Consider the following 18,248-nt stretch of genomic DNA (forward strand, 5'->3'; position numbering starts at 1 on the left):
ATTTGAAAATGAATTTTTAAAAGCTTGCTAATTGTTCTTATATATTTATGATAAAACAGCTGTGTTCCCACTAAGAATCAGTGGACTGGCAGTCTCTCTCTCTCTTTTTCTTATGGGCTTTGCTGTTGGGTGATTGCAGGGAGAGCTGACAGTGGATGGCTGCTAGGGAAGCCCAGCAGTGAGGATACAGAACCAGGACCCAAGTTTAAGTAAGAAATTGTTAGATTTACAAACTGTTAATGTCAGTCATACTCTTGAGGCTAGTTATTAATTTCTTTACTCGGTGCTAAATCTGGAAAAAATCATACTATAGGGGAGGATTTAATTAAACCATCAATATCAGCATTTCTTAAAACAGTTCTGGAAAAAGATGACAAAGATGTGAAAGCCATGCCACTCAGTAACATACTGTTAGCAGAAGAATAGATGAAATGAGTGAAGATATTGAAACACAAGTTGTTGAAAAGCTGAAATCAAGAAAATTCTCAGTAAAAATCGATGAATCAACTCTAATAGACAATGAGGCCTTATTGCTAACCTATGCAAGATATATTAATAAAGGTGAATTTACTGAAGAAATTTTATTCTGCAAATCATTAGAGACCACTACAACCACTACTGATATATATAATAAGCTAAAAAATTACTTAGATGTCAATAATATATCAATGGAAAACATAACATCTTGTGCTGCGAACGGTGCTCCTGTTATATGCTGGGCAAGAAAAATGGCTGCTTAAAATTGATGAAAGATGAAAATCCAGAAATGCTTCTTGTGCACTGTGTTATTCAGAGAGAAAACTTCAGTCTCTGCTTGCTTACTATCGGCTGCCATAGTAACGGGAGGGGGGAGGTATAGGTATTTGGGAGGGGGAAAGTGAGCTGGTGGAGATGCCTTGTGAAAGGGAGGAACATTCTCATCATCTTTGGCGCAGCTGAAGGGAGTTGCTGATAGTCAGTCAAGGTCAACCGTTCTGGCATACCAGACAGATGGGACCATCTGAAGATGCACCTCACATGACACCTGGCGGAGCAGGGGATTGGACATTCAGATAGGGTCCTTGGGGGAAGGGATTTGGGAATGCTTTCAATATGTAATTTTTGTGGCTACTGCCTCAGATCTTGCTTTCTTTTTGTTGCATTCAGTTCATGCTCAGTAAAAGTACCTTTCTCTACAAACATTGAGTTGTGGGTTTTCTTTCTTGAGTATTGAATGGAGGCACACCTGACATTAAGCAAGATCTGCTTTAACAGCCATCCCGGAAAAAACTTTACCATGGGAGCCGAACAAAGAATGTCTAACCAAGGCAGTGACCAGGAAAACATAGGAGCTGCTGGGTCCATTCCTCCCCAGTCCTGCTGCAGCTGGGAAGCATCAGAGTGAATGTCTGAATTATAGCTTGAAGAAAAGCTGGTCAGAGCCAAGTGGTTGATGGGCATGGGAAGGATGGAAGCTCCAGAGGCGATCCCCCTCCCCAGAGTGACAGCTACCAGACACCGTGGAGAGGTTGCCTGGAAGGAAGAGGATAAAGAAGACATCCTGCTGACCCAGGCTATGCATCTCTTCAAAATAGCTTTTGAAAGTCAGAAAGCCCATGAAAGGTATGCATTGCTTGTGCGTGGGGAGACTGAACGGGGGCGGGGGGGAAGGGGGCTGGGAGGAGAGGCCTCTGCATGTCCATAAAAGATGCTTAGAATTCAGCAAGAGATAGTGCCGGCTTCTGGAGCTTAAGCTGCAGCAGCAGCCCAGGCCCCCCTGTCTGTGTGTGGGTTTTCCCCCAGAGGCATCGAATTCCAAAGGTTCCTCAGCTTGCAGTAAAATAAAGAGGAGATCCCAAGGCTTCCTAACGCAAGTGTATAGAGAGGATTTCACATCAGAATCGGCATGCATGAGGTGCACCACCATGGCCCTGGAGGGGGATAGTGGCTGATTTGTTGGTGGGACTCCATAATGAGGATTCTCCCCTGCTGAGAAATTATGACCAGTTTATGACGGCCTTCCAAGTGTGCTTTGAGGACCCTTTAGCTGAGTGAAAGGCTAGAATCAGGATGAAGTTTATAAATCAGGGGCAGAGATCAGTGGCTGAATACACCTAGGAGTTTCACAAACTGATGTGCCACATGAGGGGTGGTCCCAGGAGGCCCTGATAGAATTATAACGATGGCCTCTACAAGGACTGCTACTCCCAAGAAGCCCCTCAAGACCTGCAATGCTCGTATGTGTTGGCAGCTCACGTGAAAATTGACCTGGCCAGAGATTGCTACCGTGGGGTCCGTGCCTGGAACAAACCTTCCCCCTCTTTCCAGAAAGAGGGCCCCAGAGTTGCCAGAGGGAGGCCAGCCCCAAGCCTAAGTCCACAGCGTGCTTCAGATGTGGGAAGGAGAGGCACCAGGCTGCTGATTGTTTCTCCAGACCTGGCTCCAAGCCGACCCCTGCTGGAGGGAAGAGAAACGACAAGTTGCCAGCAATGAACCACAAGACAGCCCTGAAGGGCATGGAAGTCACTGAGTTCACTCCCCCATTCCTGGGGGAGTTGGGAGCTCCGACCACCGTAGGAGACAGCAAAACTGAAACCGACACCAACAATGATGCCCTGGTAAGTCAGCATGAGGGCCCCATGACCATTTCAGTAGAACTAAGAGTACCATCATCTGATGCCTAGGGGAAAATGCTACCCTCTTAGACAATGGATTACTAGGGGTGTCGTCAGCCCACAGGTGGTGGAAAAAATGGGACTGAGTCTAAAAATCATGAAAGTGCCCATTGCATTTTGCCAGTTGGATGGGTCAGTAGCTGGGGGGGGAGCCAACTTTGTGACTGAACCAGGAGATGTGGATGGGGAACCACTGAGAGACTTTGACCTTTATCTTAGCCTCTTGGAACCTCTTGCTTGGACTCCCTGGCTCTGAAAATGGAACCCACCCAGGTGAATTGTAGGAAGGCTTGTTACACATCCGCTCCACCCACCAGGGGAAAGAAGGGGGAAAACCTCTTTGCATGGCCAAAGCCGTGAAGGAGTTGGCAGCGGTGGCGAGCAAATGCATTGCTGGGGAGGAAAAAATCCCTAAGGAACAGGGGGACCTCAGGAAGGCTTCCAGTGAGAGGGCGTCAGATGTGCTCCCACCCCATCGGCCCACAGACTGTGACATAGAGATCGTCCCAGGGGTGAAGCTCCCTAAACCAAAGATCTACTCCATGACCCCTCATGAGTTGGAGGAGCTGAGGAACTTTATTGATAAAAATTTGAAACGGGAATCCAACCAGCTAGGCCACAAGTGGCCGCCTATTATTGTTTTGGGAGAAAAAGGATGGCTCTCTTCCCCTATGTGTTGGCTACAAAAATCTTAATGCCATTTACATAGAGAATCTTTACCCATTGCCCCTTATGAAAGACATGTTAGTTCACCTGGCCAAGGGGAAGATTTTTACCAAGCTGGACTTGAGAGAGGCTTACTACAGAGTTAGAATTAAGGAAGAGGATGAATGGAAAACTGCCTTCAATTGCCCCCTGGGTTATTTCCAGTTTAGGGTGCTCCCCTTCAGACTACAGGGCCTCCCGGCAGTGTTCATGCAATTGATTGAGGTACTATATGAGCATCTTTACAAGAGGGTCCTGGTCTACCTAGATAACTTTCTTATTTACCCGGAGACCATGGACAAACACATAAAACTAGTGTGGTCAGACCTGAAAAAACTCAAAGTGGCCAAGCCATATGCTAAATTGTCAAAGTGCAAGTTCCATCAGAGTAAGATTGACTACTTGGGTTACCGCATATCAAATAAGGGGATAGAACTGGATCTGGGCAGTCCTGGAGTGGGTGCCCCCATGCACCCACAAGCAGCTGCAAAGCTTCTTAGGTTTTGCCAACTTTTATCAACAGTTCATCCCCTCATTTGCACAAATTGCATTACCAATTACCAACATCCTAAAAACAAAGGAGGGGTTAAGCCAAAGCCTAGCCAGCCACTTGAGTGGACCATGGAGTGCCAGGTGGCTTTTGAGAAACTGAAACAACTGTCCTTAAACAGCCTGACATGGAGGTGCCTTTTGTAGTCCAGGCTGATGCCAGTGATGTAGCCTTAGGGGTGGTGCTACTTCAAACAAATGCTGATGGAGCTTTACAACCCTGTGTCTACACCTCACGGAAATTATCTGAGACCGAAAGGAGATGGGCAATTTGAGAGGAGGCTTTTGCTGTCCGCTGGGCTCTGTTAACCTGGAAGCACTTCCTCAAAGGGGCAAAACACCCTTTTGAGGTGTGGAGAGACCATAAAAACTTAGAAGCCCTAAAAACGCCCTGAAAGTTGGGCAAACAAGTCCATCGGGCATTGGCTTTAATTGCTTTAATTTCTCTCTGCGCTACCTCCCTGGGGGAAAAAACTTTACGGCAGATGCTCTCTCGAGATTTCTTCAATACAATAGCGCATGACTGGACATAATTCACCCAGTTATCCCTTCAAGGCAGTTGGCTGCTCCTGTCATCACTAGAATGATGACAGGTGAAAGGGGACGTGAACCTATCCACTGACTTAAGCGAGCAATTAAAGGAAGCACTAAAAACTGATGAGTGGTCCATATCTCACTCCAATGAGTGTACTGTTCATGGTCTAGCATGGGTGGGGCCCAAGTTGTATGTCCCTGCCAGCCTGAGGGGAGCAGTGTTACAACAATCCCATGATGCAAAAGCTGCTGGGCATTTTGGGCTCGTGAAGACATTACACTTAGTTAAACGTCAGTTCTGGGGGCCCTCCCTAAAGAAGGGCATAGAGGTATACATTCAGTGGTGGGATTCAAGTAATTTAGCAACCAGTTCTCTGCCCTAATGATTTCTTCCAACAAACCAGTTTGCCAAACTGTTCACAAAGTTAACAACCGGTTGTCCCGAAGTGGTGCGAACTGGCTGAATCCCACCACTGTATACATTGCTAGCTGCCCTGTATGTGCTTCTGCAAAGAGGCCACCTGGGAAGCTGCCTGGGTTACTCACAACATTGTCAGACCTGGATCTCCTTGGAAGGAGATATCCACGGACTTCATTGTTGAACTACCCGAAAGTGGTGAAAATACAGTCATTTGGGTGGGATTACGGATTTGTTCTCCAAACAGGTGCACTTTATACCATGTCCCAAGATTCCCTCATCAAAGATGTTGGCTAAACTGTTCATTCAACATGTGTATAGGTTACACGGTGTTCCTTAATGAATAATTTCAGACAGAGAGATTCAGTTCACCTCCCACTTCTGGAGGGAGCTCCTGAGGTTGTTAAGCTCCGCCCAAGGGCTAAACTCCTCCCACCATCCTCAGATAAATGGGCCTTTTGAAAGGACTAACTCAGTGCTAAAACAATACCTCAGATGTTATGTAAATTACCAACAAGATAACTGGGCAGACTTACTGCCATTTGCAGAGGTCGCCTATAACAACTCTATACACAGTAGTACTGGTTTTACCTCATTCAAGGTGGTGTCAGGTCAGAACTTTGTGCCCATTCCTGAACTACCACAGGGAAAACCTCAAATACCTTCCTTGGTGGACTAGATTGAGCAGCTTCAGGTTACCTAGCCTGTAACTCGTAAGGCATTAGATGAGGCTCACCAAACCCATAAGAATAGAATAGAATAGAATAGAATTTTTATTGGCCAAGTGTGATTGGACACACAAGGAATTTGTCTTGGTGCATATGCTCTCAGTATACATAAAAGAAAAGATACGTTCATCAAGGTACAACATTTACAACACAATTGATGATCAATATATCAATGTAAATCATAAGGATTGCCAGCAACAAGTTATAGTCATACAGTCATAAGTGGAAAGAGTAAGAAACAGAATAAGAAAAGAGCTATGCTAAAGAACTACCAAGTGGGGATAGAGTTTTCCTCTTCAACAAGTACCTACAAACTACCCAAAAGTAAAAAAAACTTGGCCCTAAATATGTGGGCCCTTTTCATATTTTACAAATTGTAAACCCGGTCATGGTACAGTTAGAACTATTAAAAACCCTCCAGAGAATCCACCCAGTGTTTCATGTTAATTTGCTGAAACCTGAACATACCTTCTCGATTCGTCCGGACCAACATAGGGTAAGAGTACAGTATTTGGTGGCTTGGAAACATTACCCTTCGTCTCAAACTGAATGGGTGAATGAGTGAGATGTCAGAGCTCTGAAACTTTTACAGTTATTTCACTCCAAATACCCTGATAAGCCTTAATTGTTGTATTCTATACATATTTTCTGTATTTCATTAAGTAGGGAGGTATTTACACAATCTATTTTATTTTGTTTTCTTTTCTAGAACTAATATCTCTTCTGCAGGAGGGCCGAATGTCAGCTTCTGCTTGCTTGCTATTGGCTGCCATAGTAATAGGAGGGGGAAAGTATAGGTATTTGGGAAGGGGAAGTAAGCTGGTGGAGATGTCTCATGAAAGGAAGGAACATTCTCATCGTCTTCGGTGCAGCTGAAGGGAGTTGCTGATAGTCAGTCAAGGGTCAAAGTCAACCATTCTGGCATACCAGATAGATGGGACCATCTGAAAATGTACCTCACATGACACTTTGGGGAGCAGGGGTTGGACATTCAGATAGGGTCCTTGGGGGGAGGGATTTGGAAATGCTTTCAATATGTAATTTTTGCTTCAGATCTTGCTTTCTTTTTGTTGCATTCAGTTCATGCTCAGTAAAAGTACCTTTCTCTACAAACATGGAATTGGGGGTTTTCTTTCTTGAGTTTTGAACAGAGGCACACCTGACAGAACTTAGTATCCAAAAATATTTCACCTGTTCTTAATGAGGTACTAAAATCAGTTATAAAATGTATCAATGCTATCAAAGCTAATGCCAAATGTGAGTGTCTTTTTAAGCAATTTTGTGAAGATAAAAATGCAGACATGTGAGATTTGTACTTCACACTGAGTAAGATGGCTCTCAAAGAGAAATTGATTGAAAAGATTTATGTAACTATTTGATGTTCTTAGTGACTTTTTAAGCAACAAGCCTGAAATGAAGAAGCTGCTAACCGTTGATGGTAAAGCTTTTGTGAGTTATTTAGCAGATATTTTTGAAAAACTTAATATGATAAATATTAAGTTTTGCAACTGTTGATGCAAAGGCGAAGATATTTGGCTTCATTACATTTATAGAGTTATGTCAAAAATATATTTCTGACAAAAAATTTGACCTATCATTGGCTAAAAAAAATAAGTTAGGTGACTGATGCTGCTGTACTTGTCATTGTGGATCATCTGAATATATTGGCCTCTGATTTGAAAGAAAGATTTTCTGATTTAAAACAAATTGATTTTCCAACATGGGTTGTGCAGCCAGTGCTGGTGGATCTATCTGATGTTTCAATGCAGTACCAAGAACTCTCGGAAATGCAAAATGGTGAGCCATTTAAAACTTTATTTTATAAAAGGAGCACTGGCAGGCTTTGTGATGAGACAGAAACTAAATACCCAAATTCAACGTACTTTGAAAGAAAACTGCTGTTTTATTTATTTTATTTATTTATTTTTCACATTTATATACCGCCCTATCTCCCTAGGGACTCAGGGCGGTTCACAGGCAATTAAAAATACATATAAATACAAACTAAAATGACACGTAAAAAACTTATTCCATAGCCGAATTGTTAAAAACAGTATAAATAATAAAAACCCATTTAAAACCAGTAAATTTAAAATCTAGTCCAGTCCCGCGCAGATGAATAAGTGTGTTTTAAGCTCGCGACGGAAAGTTCGGAGGTCTGGAAGTTGACGAAGTCCTGGAGGGAGTTCGTTCCAGAGGGTGGGAGCCCCCACAGAGAAGGCCCTTCCCCTGGGTGTCGCCAGACGGCACTGCTTAGCTGACGGCACCCTGAGGAGTCCCTCTCTGTGAGAGCGCACGGGTCGGTGAGAGGTATTCGGTAGCAGTAGGCGGTCCCGTAAATAGCCCGGCCCTATGCCATGGAGCGCTTTAAAGATTGTCACCAAAACCTTGAAGCGCACCCGGAAGGCCACAGGCAGCCAGTGCAGTCTGCGCAGGAGAGGTGTCACGCGGGAGCCACGAGGGGCTCCCTCTATCACCCACGCAGCCGCGTTCTGGACTAACTGAAGCCTCCGGATGCCCCTCAAGGGGAGCCCCATGTAGAGAGCATTGCAGTAATCCAGACGAGACGTCACGAGGGCGTGACTGACCGTGCATAAGGCATCCCGGTCAAGAAAGGGGCGCAACTGGCGCACCAGGCGAACCTGGTGGAAAACTCTCCTGGAGACGGCCGTCAAGTGATCTTCAAAAGACAGCCGTTCATCCAGGAGGACGCCCAAGTTGCGCACCCTCTCCATCGGGGCCAATGACTCGCCCCCAACAGTCAGCCGTGGACTCAGCTGACTGTACCGGGATGCCGGCATCCACAGCCACTCTGTCTTGGAGGGATTGAGCTTGAGCCTGTTTCTCCCCATCCAGACCCGTACGGCTTCCAAACACCGGGACAGCACTTCGATAGCTTCATTGGGGTGGCCCAGTGTGGAAAAGTACAGCTGGGTGTCATCAGCGTACAGCTGGTACCTCACACCAAAGCCACTGATGATCTCACCCAGCGGCTTCATATAGATGTTGAACAGAAGGGGCGAGAGAATCGACCCCTGCGGCACCCCACAAGTGAGGCGCCTCGGGGCCGATCTCTGCCCCCCTGTCAACACCGTCTGCGACCGGACTGTTACCGGTCTCATTTTCATATTTAGCTGAATGTGGCTTTAGTACTGTCAATAATTTGCTACTGAAGAAAAGAAATCGACTGGATATCACTGAACGAGGAAACTTGAAAATGAAGCTGACTAAATTAGAGCCTAATATAAAATCTTTCTGCAGCAGGCATCAAGCACAAGCATCTCACTAACTTAAGTAGACTAAAGTTGCAATTCTAAAGTTGCAAAACATTTCCCCAGGAGTAAGCCCCATTGAAGACAATGGTACTTACTTCTGAGTAGACATGCATAAGATTGCATTGTAAATATGATCTTGAGGTGAGCTCAAATTGTATTTTGAATTTGTTAGATACCTTTATTTTAATACATATAGTAATTAATATGATCAAAGTATTACAGAAAAAAGCTTTCATTTAAATTATTTTATATTTATGCATTTCAGTTCTCTATTATAAGTTTTGACACTTTATTTGCTGTTTTTCATATCCCTTCATATCTTTAAAGTTCCTCAATATTTCTACTGTCTTTCATTCTTTTATTTTTCTCTTTCATGGATGCCATGTTCTTTGGAACCTTATTTAAACCAAGTTAATGGCCTTTTAGATTTCCTCTGCGTGAGTAATTCACTTTTGGAATAGTAAAAATTATATGTCATGGGAGTGGGGGGGGATATCAGGATTTTAAAGATGCTTAGGTGGGGCATGGCCAAAAAAAGATTGGGAACCACTGATTTAAAAAATGTCAATTTACAGCTTCCAAATCTAAATTATAAATAATTGGTAAGAAAAAATGCAGAAATTACAAACAAATTAGCAAATGCAGTTATATTTTAGCTTTTTATGAATTCATTTCCATATTTTATCATAGCAAAATGTCCCAAAAGTGCTTTTTCCCAAAGGCAATAGGACTTTCTTGGTTGTTCGTTTTTTGTTTTTTTGTTTTGAAATTTTTCAAATTTCTCATCCATTCTATTCTTTAGTAGAATAGAAGTGAAGATACTTTTGGATGAGAAGTGAAACATTTTCAAAGGAAAAAAACCTCAAGAAAGTCCAGTTGCCTTTTGGAAAAACACCTCTGGGACATCCTTGACTAGGATAATTGAGAATCTCCACAGGCATCATGGCAAAAATAATAATAATAATCAGATGTTTTATGGATAGGTGTTTATTTAGTGAATGAAATAGTTTGGTTTTATATTACAAAGCTGAAAAGTTCTACTATTGTTTTATTGAACATACAGATTGAATATAATTATTTAAAGTACCATATTTATTTCTTGCATAATAAGAACACACTAATTAATTTTAGTCAGAGAATTGATCACACAAATTCATTTTATCGTTTTAAGGGGTCATATAACATAAAATTTTAGAATTTCTGGCATAGTTTCCTGTAGTTTAATTTTTAATGAGAGACTCCCATTTAAAGTTGATGTGGAGACAAGTAATCTTTTAAAAATGGCCCTAGTTTTAGCAAGTGGGAGAGAAATCTATAGTATAGAAAATGAAATCGACTGATCACTTTATTTTTAAGTGCTAAAACCATTTGTCTGGCACAAGTAATCTTTTTGAAAACATTTAACAAATTGGTAATGTATTTCTGTCTGCTCTTGGTCAGAGTAATAGCAGAAAATGTTATCTTACGAATGTGTCAAATGTTTCCAGAAGACTACTTATGTTAAGTTACTGTAAATAGAAAGGAAGTAATCTTGATCTTGGGCTATATTATATTTTATCTAATGAAAAGAATTATAACAATATCCACAAAGCACCAAAGACTATACATTAGCATTCCTCCAACAAAATGCAAACTATAGCAAACTATAAGGCATAGCTGGGATTTCTGCCTGTGGCTGACTTAAACTAAAAGAATAACATAATGCAGAAATCATTATGCTATTAATCTGCTAAAAACCCTATTTGGAAACCTAAATGTGCATTGTGTATAAGAAGATGCACACTTTAAGATGAGACTAATGTATAGTGACCAGATTTTAACATTGGTAAAGTGGGACACCATTGACGGGGATGTGGGGGGGTGTTCTAATTTTTTTTACTACCAGTTCTGTGGGTGTGGCTTAGTGGTCATGTGACTGGGTGGGTGTGGCCAACTTGATGTCTCTCACGTCAAAGGTTAGGGTGCAGAGTGTGTGTGGCACACATCTTTAAACTGGAGGACTATTAAAAAAAAGCAGTGACCTTCCTTGATGTGAAACAAAGGTGATCTGTGCATGTTCAGGAGCTGCATATCCTCCTTCTTGAATACCTTCCATCAAAATATCTTCAGAGTTCATATCAAATCTCTTACATTGCATTTTCAATTAATTACAATACAGTGATCCTACCTATCTCATATGGTGTATTGCGGCACCAACTTCCAGAGGTTCAAGCGCTAGGGAATTCCTGCGCAACTGAGGCGAAGCCGATGGGCAAAGGGTGGAGAGCGCGGGCTCAGCCGCGACTGGCTATTGTCCCAGCTCCTTTTCATGCCCGACCGCTCGGCTCGCTGGTCCCAGAGAGGAAGTTAACACCGAGCGGAGAATTCAGGCTGCCGATGGGACGGGAGGGGCAAGTGCTCGAAGGTGACTGGGTGGGCAGAGATAAAACAACAGGCGTTTCCTAGAATATCCTTGAAGAAACTTTTTGCCTTCCCGTTTTGCTTTGCCTCTCTTCTCTTTGCTTTAACGAGATTTGATCTCTCGAAGAGAGAAGTTCCGTTTGATCACAGTCAAGACCTTCCCTTCCCAGCCTAAAGACAAAGCACCCTTAAATGCACCCTCACTCAATCGGGATTTTTTTAGAACGCCGCGGGACGCAGGACAAATTTCTAAAAAGCGGGACTGTCCCGCCAAAAGCGGGATGTCTGGTCACTATAGACTAATGTCACAGACAAAAAGACATCAGTTCTCTGCACCTGCCCATGGTGGAGTTGAGTGCTTTGAAAGCATGTAGTAATGACTATTTGGTGAAAGGGAACTTTGGAACTAGATGAATTCCCTAAAACTAAGACAACTAAGATGAACAGATCACCTCCAGTCTTTCTGTTTGTAATCTTGAAATACCTGAAGCAGTGCATTTCAAGGCAACAATTTTTGAATTAAAGTACCTTGACTCTTCTAACTTAAAGAATGCATGGAAAATATGGGAATCATTACTCCCATGTGATTGAAATTCAAAGATGTTCACGCCAGTTGTATTCACAAAATTGTGGTTGTGACAGCCCCACTGTAGTCAGCTTCAGTCAGGTGATTGTGCTTTCCAATGCTCCCTATCACTTTCTCACAAGCAAAGTCAATAGGGAAGCTAGCAGGAAGTCATACATCATTCCACTCCCACTGCTTTTCTGCCAACTCTTGGTGATTCTGTTTATCTCTTTAGTTACCTAAATACTCAGTAAATACTGAGAAAGGAATGGGTCATAGATTATCTAGTTAATAATAATCATGATTAGTTAATATTTCCAGTATATTAGGCAGTGAGCCATCAAATATCAATTTGTAAAAAAAAAGTAATGAAAGAAAATTCTGCAATTGATAATTTGTTGATAGAATTTCTAAGTAAGAGGCATTTTCTGAACCTTCCATCCCCCTGCTCATGCAGGAGACCTGTACTAGGGATTCAAACTGCTGAACTGCCAACCTTTCTGATTGACAAGCTCAGTGTCCTAACCATTGAGCCACGTAGTTGGAATTTTGAAAGTCTGAAAATATTTCTCTCCTCATCTGCTTTTACTTTCCAGAAAACTAGAGAAGGTCCTTTCCGAAAGGCTTCCCGCACACAATCCTCCTCTGGACCCAGGTATCTTTTACATGATGTTTGTCTAGTTTGCAGCACTTCCTCCTGTCTCCCAAGGTCATTCCTAAGTACCATTACACATATGATACCAGGTTCCTAAATAGTTTTTTAAAAGAATACGAATAGTGTAGTCTGTGTGCGTACACTCTCATACATGCAATGAAATTTATACTATAAAAATCTTCACTAATGGCATATTTTACAGCCACATAAAACAGTGTTTCTTCAATCAATGGGTGCTAGTGAATCTTTTTAGCTTCATAGTTCCTATCTCTTGTGGTAAGAAAGAGGTCTTTCAATCTCTTTAAATCAATTTCTTGCCCAATATTATTTGAGGAGCTCCATATCAGTAAACACTCCAAAGGAAATTGACAAGCAAAGTCCAAATATCCCTGTGTATCAAAGAGCATGACAGCCATTCATTTTAGGGGCTGACTCTAAATTTGAATGAATCTATTGATATCACAATGTGCTACAGTTCCAAGGCTATTGGTTCAAGAAATAGAGCACCATCTATCAGAAAAAAATACAGGCAAGCATTGTGAACATTTGCAGGAAGGCAGGCAAATGAGTCCTGCATTCATTCATTCAAAGGTTTCCAAGTAAATTTAGCTTGATCTGATCTAAAGAGTTAACTTGCAGAGAACCCCTACTACAAGGAAAAAAATACATTTATTTATTTTATTTATTTTATTAGACTTTTATACCGCCCTTCTCCCGAAGGACTCAGGGCGGTGTACAGCCGAAATAAAATACAGAGTATATACAATTAAAAGAAATTAAAAGAAACTATTAATAAATGGCCGATAATTTAAAAAATTTAAAAAATTTACAAATGTTTAAAATCTCTAAAACCCCAATTTAAAATCAACTATTTATGCCAGTCCTGCTTGAGTAAATAAGTATGTTTTTAGCTCACGACGGAAGGTCCGAAGATCAGGAACTTGACGTAAGCCAGGGGGGAGTTCGTTCCAGAGCGTCGGTGCTCCCACAGAGAAGGCCCTACCCCTGGGAGCCACCAGCCGACATTGTTTGCGGACGGCACCCTGAGAAGGCCCTCTCTGTGAGAGCGTACGGGTCGATGGGAGGCATACGGTAACAGCAGGCGGTCTCGTAAGTACCCGGGTCCTAAGCATATACATTATTTTCCCCCATAGCTTTTCGATTTTACATATACTAAACATATCACCAGTAAATACAAAAATATGGAGAAAGCTGCTGTGGTTGGCATAATTTTTAATCATTGCTTAAAATTTTTCTCTCTTTGTTCTGTCATGACCTTGTATGCCAATATTTGTTTACAGAGCATTCAGCTCTGTAACTGTTGAAAATGCAAGCACCATGAAAACAATGTATGCTTGTCAAGCCTGCTGAAAGTTTTGACGATCTTTAATTCTTCTTCTTCAGTGCAACGAGAGTGATTAAGTCAAATATTCAAACTATCTACTTGTCAGATTATGGGCTCTTGAGTGATTCCCGAGATACAGCTGAAAATGAAGATAATCAAATGACATACAAAGGCCACCTGATGCGGCCTCAGATACGGTTGTACCACTAGCTAAGTCTAGACTGTGATTGTGAAGGAGAACACTGGAAGAAATGTGATAGCTGGTAGTAGTCATTCATTGACATATGGAATCAATCATAATTGATGGGCCGCGATGTGGCTCAGGCTGTAAGAAGCCTGTTATTAAAACACAGCTGCCTGCAATTACTGCAGGTTCTAGTCCCACCAGGTCCAAGGTTGACTCAGCCTTCCATCCTTTATAAGGTAGGTAAAATGAGGACCCAGATTGTTGGGGGGGCAATAAGTTGACTTTGTAAATATACAAATAGAATGAGACTATTGCCTTACACACTGTAAGCCGCCCTGAGTCTTCGGAGAAGGGCGGGATATAAATGTAAATTAAAAAAAAAAAAGAACTCTTGAGAATCTGGATTCACCAATCCAATCCAGGGGGGCCATTTTATTTTTAAAGAATATATTCATGAAATGATACAACCTAAGATCCTATGCCCGTGATGGCAAACCTATGGCATGTGTGCCACAGATGGCATTCAGTGCCCTCTCTGTGGGCACACAAGCCGTCTCCCCAGTTCAGTTCCATCATGCATGTGTGCGCACCTCCCGCCAGCTTGCTGGTCATAGGGTCTCTGCCACGCATGTGTGGGGACTGGGGCACAAATACAGAATACAAAATGGTTCCTTAAACTAGATTGTTATCCATTCCCATAGTCTACCAGAACCAATTTAAGGATCCTCTCATGAAGCCCATACATTACACTGTCCCCAATACCCTCCTCTCAGTACACACACATTACACATTCAAATATAGTAATATTATCATTGGTCATTCCATTAGGAAATTGCATCATCATTAATATATGAATACTGTCTTATACATATATTCATGTACTGCAGCAAAAATCATTAGAGGAAGCTAACAATCCATTTCTCTTCCAGATGCTAAAAGGCAGCCAAGCAACATTATTCCCTCATGCCTATGAGAGGAAAAAGGGTAAATGATTATATTAATCATTTTCTCTCTTTCATGCAATCAATAACACTCAAGACAACCCAAATTTAATTTGAACCATGGCTTCTTCAGGGCATAGGGCAGAAATTCATGTGACTTAGTAAAACAGAGAATTGGTTTAAAAGCAATCCTTAAATATAGCCATTGTAAATCATAAAACAGCTGCCCAAAGTATAGTTTTTCTCTATCCCACAGGAAAGACTTGACTTGACTTAATCCCACAGATTTAAAGCACAAGATGGCAAATTCAGAAACAATAGTATGATAATGGAACCAAGGTCTCCAAGAAATTGTGGGTTCTTCCCTAAAAGTTTTCAGACTGAAGCTGCATAAGAACCATCTATTAAAGATAGTCAGTCTCTCATTTTTGAGATCAGAGTTTGATGGTCCACAAGACTATAAGGTAACTTTTTATTGTGCAATAACATTCACAATTTGGGCCAGACTTTTATTGCACAATTTCCCCATCTTACTCCTGAGATTTCCCAAAGAATAGAATAGAATAGAATAGAATTTTTATTGGCCAAGTGTGATTGGACACACAAGTAATTTGTCTTGGTGCATATGCTCTCAGTGTACATAAAAGAAAAGATACATTCATCAAGGTACAACATTTACAACACAATTGATGATCAATATATCAATGTAAATCATAAGGATTGCCAGCAACAAGTTACAGTCATACAGTCATAAGTGGAAAGAGATTGGTGATGGGAACTATGAAACGATTAATAGTAGTGCAGATTCAGTAAATAGTCTGACAGTGTTGAGGGAATTATTTGTTTAGCAGAGTGATGGCCTTCGGGAAAAAACTGTTCTTGTGTCTAGTTGTTCTGGTGTGCAGTGCTCTATAGCGTCGTTTTGAGGGTAGGAGTTGAAACAGTTTATGTCCAGGATGCGAGGGATCTGCAAATATTTTCACGGCCCTCTTCTTGATTCGTGCAGTATACAGGTCCTCAATGGAAGGCAAGTTGGTAGCAATTATTTTTCAAAAGTTACTGGCTTTCCTTGTAATTCTCCATATTTCTACCATCTGCCTGGTTGCTATCCCAAATATTGTTAATGAAAAGGAAGAGAGAGAATAGCTGAGGGTCCTGGATTTGCAGGCCACTCTTCAGCATAAGCCTAGATTCACACACAATATTCTTAAACAGCTGTGCTGAACTAGGCCATGATTTATTAACCCATCTTCACCCGTAAGTTCAATAAATCATCTCAATATGTATAAATAAATCATCTCAATAAATATTCATCTCAAATGATCTAAGTGCCAGAGCTCACTATAACAGCATTGCTAAAAAAGCCTTAAGAGTTGTTAACCTAATCTTGCATAGCTTCTTCTCTGGTAATATTGAACTGAAAACTAGGACATTCAAAACTTTTGCCAGACCAATTCTTGAATACAGCTGGTCTGGAACCCGCACTGCATAATGGACATTAATACAACTGAAAAGAGTCCAGAGATATTTCACAAGATGAGTCCTCCACTCCTCTGCTCAAACAAAATACCTTATGCCACCAGACTCAAAATTTTGGGCTTAGACAACTTAGAACTTCACCATCTTCGGTCTGACCTAAACATAGTACATAAAATCATCTGCTGCAATGTCCTACCAGCCAAAGAATATTTCAGCTTCAACCAAAACAATACAAGAGCACACAATAGATATAAACTCATAGTAAACAATCCAAACTAGACTGCAGAAAATACAACTTCAGTAACAGAGTTGTCAATTCCTGGAATGCACTACCTGCTCCGTGGTTTCCTTCCCCAAATCCCCAAAACTTTAACCTTAGACTGTCTATTGTAGACCTCACCCCATTCCTAAGAGGTCTGTAAGGGGCATGCATAAGTGCAACAGCATGCCTACTATCCCTGTCTTAATGTTTTCTTTTATTAATATCCTTTACATGTATTTATAATTATGTTTACACTTGTATCTGTCATAAAATACATGCTTGATGAAATGAATAAAATAACAATAAAAATAAAATAAAATAAATAAAACATAAATCGCTAGAGATGTGCTATGTTCCTTCTTGCTTCAAATGCTCTATTATCATCCAAGTGCTGAAGAAGCCACCATCAAGGAACTGAATGACTACAGACCACTTGCTCTAACATCTGTAGTTATGAAAACCTTTGAGCGCCATCATTCCAGACATTCTTCTAACTAAGCTAAACCAGCTAACAGTACCTGAACACATTTGTAAGTGAATCATAAACTTTTTTACAGACAGGAAGCAGCAGATGAAACTAAGCAGAATCACAATAGATACCTATACAATTAGCACAGGGGCCCCACAAGGCTGTGTGCTCTCCCCACTTCTCTTCTCTTTGTATACCAATGACTGCATCTCTAATCATCCATCTGCTAAACTATTGAAGTTCACAGATGACACAACAGTGATCAGTCTCATTCAAGACAATGATGAATCTGTATACAGATGGGAGGTTGAACAACTAGCCTCATGGTGCTGCTAATACAGTTCTACAGAGGATTATTAAGTCTGTCATCTGCACCTCTATAACTGTCTGGTTTCGTTCTGTAACCCAACAAGACAGACACAGATTTCAGAGGATAATTAGAACTGCAGAAAAAACAATTACTACCAACCTGCCTTCCCTTGAGGACCTGTATACTGCACGAGTCAAAACGAGGGCCGTGAAAATATTTACAGACCCCTCACATCCAGGACATAAACTGTTTCAACTCCTACCCTCAAAATAACGCTATAGAGGACTGCACACCAGAACTAGACACAAGAACAGTTTTTTCTCGAATGCCATTACTCTGCTAAACAAATAATTCCCTCAACACTGTCAAACTAGTTATTAAGTCTGCATTGCTATTAATCTTCTCATCGTTCCTATCACCCATCTCCTCCCACTTATGACTGTATGACTGTAACCTTGTTACTGGTATCCTTACGATTTATATTGACTGTTTTCTAATATGATTTGATTGCTTATTTGTTCCCTATGACTATCATTAAGTGTTGTACCTTATGATTCTTGATGAATGTATCTTTTCTTTTATGTACACTGAGAGAGTATGCACCAAGACAAATTCCTTGTGTGTCTAATCACACAAGAATTCTATTCTATTCTATTCTATTCTATTCTATTCTATTCTATTCTATTCTATTCTACTCTACTCTACTCTACTCTACTCTACTCTACTCTACTCTACTTGTTGGCATTGCATAAAATCCTGGACTATCAAAAAT

General features: G+C 41.3%; 1 protein-coding gene across 15 annotated transcripts in view; it reads right to left on the reverse strand.

Annotated features, from left to right (window-relative positions):
• Positions 1-18,248, reverse strand: part of ITGA9 (integrin subunit alpha 9) — a 762,385-nt gene that overhangs the window by 740,283 nt on the left and 3,854 nt on the right. The gene's annotated exons all lie outside the window — the stretch shown is intronic.

This window comes from Ahaetulla prasina, chromosome 4 (assembly GCF_028640845.1).
Source record: "Ahaetulla prasina isolate Xishuangbanna chromosome 4, ASM2864084v1, whole genome shotgun sequence".
NCBI lineage: Eukaryota > Metazoa > Chordata > Lepidosauria > Squamata > Colubridae > Ahaetulla > Ahaetulla prasina.